Consider the following 5,733-nt stretch of genomic DNA (forward strand, 5'->3'; position numbering starts at 1 on the left):
TGTCTAAAAATCTAGCTGACATCACACTTAGACTTCAAAGAATGAAGATGAGAATGATGAGATTCTCCTATGTGATGAAACACATTCCAGGAAAGTCTTTAATTGCGGCGGACACATTGTCCCGACAGCCTCTAAGCGAAACTGGTGACAGAGATCTGGAGCAAGAGGTGGCTGCATATGTCAAGGGGGTGACAGCTGACCTTCCCACGACAGAAAAGAGGCTACAAGAAATCAAAGATAAGCAGGCCAGGGACTCAACATGCAAACAGTTGGCATGGTACAGCGAAAAAGGGTGGCCCATCCGAAAAGAAGTCCCTAACAGCTGCAAAGAGTATTGGCAACATCGATCAGAGATCGCCGTTCAAGATGGACTGCTCATGAGAGGATCAAGACTCATCATACCGCTGTCCATGCGTCCTGATATTCTGCTGAAGATCCACCAGGGTCATCAAGGAATCACCAAGTGCAGAGCTCGAGCCAAAGACTCTGTATGGTGGCCAGGACTTTCAACAGCCATCGAAAGTATGGTACGCAGATGTCCAGAATGCATCAAAGAAGCGTCCAACCGCCATGAACCTTTGATGCCATCCAACTTTCCAGAGCGTCCATGGCAGAAAGTAGCAATGGATCTGTTCTACCTGTCAGGAAAGAACTATCTTCTAGTAACTGACTATTACTCTAGATATCCAGAAATTGCTCTTCTGAATACTATGACATCAAACGGTGTAATAATACACCTAAAGTCAATTTTTGCAAGACATGGGACGCCTGAAGTTGTGTTCAGTGACAATGGACCACAGTTCCAGCGAATCATTGGAAGTGCATTTCAGCAGTTCGCCCAGGAATGGGGTTTTGAACACAGGACGTCCAGTCCAAGATATTCATAGAGCAATGGATTTGTTGAAGTTGCTGTTAGAATTATTAAGAGAAGCCTCAAGAAGACATCTGACAGCTACATCGCACTGCAATCCTACCGTGCAACACCATTGGGTAATGGATATAGTCCCGCCGAATTACTCATGGGTCGCAAGGTGAGAACGTCCCTTCTTCTGTTTCCTCTTCTTTGGAACCTAGGCTTGTGAATGCCAAAGAACTCCAACGGTGGGAAAGAAAAAGAACAAATCAACAAAAGGCCAACTATGACAGACGACGGGGTGTAAGACAACGCAAACCATTGAGAAGAGCAGATGTGGTCTGGATTACCGATCAGCGAAAAAGAGGAACAGTGCAATCTGCAACGGAGTACCCAAGGTCATACTTAGTGGACACCGATTCAGATACTCTTCGCCGAAACAGCTTTCATCTTACACCGATGCCTGGGAGTGAAGACACCGATAAAAGTGCAGCACCAGACATCGGATCGACTGCTCTTACACCGGTGCCTGGGAGTGAAGACACCGATAAAAGTGCAGCACCGGACATTGGATCGACTGAGTACACGACACGAAGTGGAAGAGTTGTAAAACCTGTAAATAGACTTCAGTTTTAAAAGGGGGAGATGTGCTGTTAGGCTTTGCTGAAGAAGAGGAGAACGACGAGGGTTTTGGAGATATAGAATAAACATGGCGTCTAGGCAGGAGGCTACCGGGAGCGCTCTGTGTCATTAACAGCCAACAACACAATTTCGGGGTCAACAAGGTGGGGAAGGGAAATGAAGAAGAGGAAGAGACAAGGGCGAGCAGTTTGCACGAGAAAAGAGACTGAGACGAGAGACGAAGAGGAAGTAAAAAAACGGTTTCGGGACCGACAGGGTAATCATCAAGCTCACGGGGGCTAAGGGTTACAGCCATACGCAAGGCCTTCACCCCACGTCGAAGTCTTGCAGCTTTACGTAAGACCTCGTTCCGCCAAGACGCACAACAAAACCCGGACTCCGCCGCTGCACCACCAACGAGAAAATGAACTCTGATGAAGCTCGCCGCATCCGTGAATTGTAAAACTTCCATTCGTATCGTTTCTTTTTTTTTTTCCTTTTTATTCCTGCTCTTCTGTCATTCGCACTTTAATCTTATACTTTTTGGTTTAATCATTGTATTATGTCTCGAAATCTAAAGTTTATTTTTCTTTTTATCTATCAAACTGTTCTCAATATCCTTTGTCTTCGCGTTACATACCTGCGAGAGTAAAATAGTCCACTATATTTGTGGCGTCCACGACAGGACTGCTCTTAATTTCCACCTTAAAGAGCTCCATCTCGCTAGTGTCCGTGTTGGTTGAGAATGGATCTTGAGAAGTTAACGGGAATTGGTAAGGAATTGGGTTTCTCAGGAGCTTCGCTAAAACAATGGATAGACGAAGAACGCGCACGTGAAAGAGAGGAGAGTTTGACAGAACGAGAAAGGGCTCGAGAAGTAGAAGCTCAAATGAGTGCTCGTTTAGAAGCAGAACGCACTGTGCTAGGACTGAAGTTGCGGTTACGAGAGCAGCACGAAATATTGATCACTCGGGTTCCAGATGCATCTGATGAGGGTACGTCTGATAGTTTCGCCGAGTCCACATAAACTTATACCCCCCTTTAACGAAGGGAGCGATGAATTGGATGCATACATCCAACGTTTTGAGGAGGTGGCGACAAGTCAAGAATGGCCTCTGGAAAAATGGGCCTTGTCTTTGAGCCTATGTTTGAAAGGGAAAGCGTTAAGTGTAGTAGGACGCATGGCGGCCGACGATGCCATGGACTATGCTAAACTGAAGCAGACTCTTCTCCAACGATTTCAATATACTGAGGAAGGATATCGTGTCTAGTTCAGAGAGACGAAACCAGAGAACTCCGAAACGGGAAGACAATTTTCTGGTCGTCTATTAGGTTATTTTGACCACTGGCAGGAGATGCCAAGGACGGAGCGCACGTATGACGCACTTCGGGACAAAATTGTCTCCGAAGAATTTCTGAACAAACGCCACGAGAAACTCGCAATTTTATGAAGGAAAGGGGCTGCCAAGGGCTCGGCAAACTAGCAGAAGCAGCAGACCACTACCTCGAGGCCCAGCGGTTGGTCAACCTCGGCAACAAGAAAGAAGAGACTGACAAGCCGACAGAGCAAGTTAGGATCTCTGATCCTCAAGGTGCAAAGAGAAATCTGCAGTGCTTTTTTTGCAATAAACAAGGCCATCGGGCAGCAGACTGTTGGGCCAAATCAAGAGGACCCAATCAGGAGACGAATTTCTGCTGGAAATGTCGCAAGAACAGGCATAAAGCTGAGGCTTGTACGAAGAAGACAAACAGTGGCGGACGGGCGTCATTTTCTCTAACACGTCCGAACGATCGTAACGTCTACGGATCTGGAAGTCGTCCATCCGAACGCCTTGCTGGGAAAGCTGAAGAGGACAAAACGGGAACTGACGTTCAAGAAGACGGCATGCCCACGGCTACAGGACTACTCGAGGGTCATCAGGTCACCGTCCTGCAAGATTCCGGGTGTAACGCGGTCATAGTCAAACGGTCCCTGGTTCCTGATGTTAAATTTATAGGATGAAACCGCGTTATCTTCCTGCTTAACTGGACAGAATTGTGTCTGCCTGAAGCGGTGGTTGACAATGATTCCCCCTATTTCCAAGGCAAGGGACAGCGACCTGTATGGAAAATCCTCTCTATGATGTCGTTTTAGGAAACGTGGATGGTGTGCGTGACGCCTCCGATCCTAACATTATATGAAGTAGTCAGCAAGACACGCCTCTTCAAGGAGAGAGGACAGCTCCAGTTACTGAGGCTAGCGACTGTGGCAGTTCAATAACTGAACCAGTTCTCATTGAGACGGGCCTTTCATCGGCTGCCACAGAGCCAAACGAGTCACAGGCCGCGGCCGCAGCTACGCTGGCCTCACAAAACTCTGGTCAATTGCCTGTGGCGGTAGTGAATTCATTGGCCATCAACTCGACGGAGCTGAGTGCCAAGCAGAGAGAAGACAGTAGTCTCCAAAGATGTTTTGAAGCGGTTGGGAGCAAAGTTGCTACAAGATCGGCTGACATTGAGTTCACACTGACCAACGGAATTCTGTTTCGACGGTACAGGTTGCCATTAAAGAAGGAGATGGAACAGCTCGTTGTCCGAAGCGATCTCCGGAGCTTTGTGCTAAAATGGCACGCGAGGGAATTCTCGCTGGACATCAGGGAATTAAACGCACGACAGATAGAACCCTCGAGGAGTTCTACTGGCCAGGACTTCAAGGAGAAGTTAGTCGATTTGTAAAGTCGCGCGACATCTGCCCGAGGACTGTCCCAAAGCACCTAGTAGGACGCGCACCTTTGGGCAACATGCCACTCATCGAAACACCATTCCAACGGGTCGCTATCGACATTGTGGGACCCCTATCTCCAACATCTGAGGAGGGAAACCGCTATGTACTCACCATGGTTGACTTCGCGACGCGCTACCCTGATGCGGTTGCGTTACCAAGCATTGAAACGGAGAAAGTCGCCGAGGCTTTACTAGAGATGTTCTCACGTGTGGGACTTCCAAGAGAAATCCTTATCGGTCGCGGCAGATCGTTCATGCCTGGGCTCATGAGGGAGTTCAGCCGGTTGCTTTCGCTAAAACATATGCCAACCACGCCATATCATCCTATGGCAAACGGCCTTGTGGAACGTTTCAACGGCATGCTGAAACAAATGATCCGACGAATGTGTCAGGAAAGCCTCAAGAGCTGGGACAGATACTTGGCACCACTGTTATTTGCATATCGTGAAGTGCCACAGATCTCCCTCGGGTTCGCACCTTTTGACCTACTGTACGGTAGATACGTCAGAGGACCCATGGCCATATTAAAAGAGCTCTGGTCAGGAGAGAGTATCGACGACGAGACAAAGACTTCGTACGGCTACATGGTCGAGCTTCGCAAGCGGTTAGACAACACGTGCCGAATAGCCCAAGAGCAGCTCAAGAAAGCGAAGGTGACACAGAAAACCTATTATGACAAGAAGACAAGGAGGCACCAGCTCACTGTTGGAGACAGGGTCCTACTCCTTTTGCCATCTGACACCAACAAGGTGATCCTGCCCTGGAAAGGCCCCTTCACTGTCTTAGAGATACCAAATGACGTTGACTACGTCATCGACCTTGGAACAAGAACCAGCTTGTTCCATATCAACATGCTGAAAAAGAAGGAGAGAGGACAATCGTTGATCAGACACTTCAGCAAGCTTCGGTCGCAATCTATGATGGGAATGTTGAGCAAGAAGACCTGCCGTGTGCAACACTGCAACAAAACGAAACTTATCGAGACGTGAACATATCAAGGGAGCTGACTGCCGATCAATGAGCACAAATTTCCAGACTCCTGAAAACATGCCAAGAAAGTCTGTAAGATGTCCCAGGAAGGCCCCATCTGGTAGAGTGCAAATTGAAAGTCACGACCGACACTCCTTTTCAAGTCCATCAGTACCCCATACCATTCTCCATCCAAGAAACGGTACAGGAGGAAGTAAAAGAAATGCTACAACGGGGCATCATTGAGCCCTCCGAGTCCCCTTATCGAGCACCCATCGTGATGGTAAAGAAAAAGGACGGGACAATGCGACTCTGCATTGACTTCAGACAACTGAACAAGGTCCTGTTTCCCGACAGTGAACCCATCCCAAGAATGGACATGATATTTGCAAAGTTGGGAAAAAGCCGGTACTTCTCGAAGTTTGACTTCTCTAAAGGATACTGGCAGGTTACGATGCACGAAGATTCAAAGCACATGACAGCTTTTTCTTCCACGTCTGGGTTTTATCAGTTCCGATATGTGCCCT

The 5,733-nt window shown here is 47.9% G+C and overlaps 1 pseudogene; it reads left to right on the plus strand.

Annotated features, from left to right (window-relative positions):
• The first annotated feature begins 2,219 nt into the window (after positions 1-2,219).
• LOC115328504 lies at positions 2,220-3,476 on the plus strand (annotated as a pseudogene).
• Positions 3,477-5,733: the final 2,257 nt, after the last annotated feature.

Source organism: Ixodes scapularis, unplaced genomic scaffold, assembly GCF_016920785.2.
Source record: "Ixodes scapularis isolate PalLabHiFi unplaced genomic scaffold, ASM1692078v2 PGA_scaffold2__306_contigs__length_199485367, whole genome shotgun sequence".
Taxonomy (NCBI): Eukaryota; Metazoa; Arthropoda; class Arachnida; order Ixodida; family Ixodidae; genus Ixodes; species Ixodes scapularis.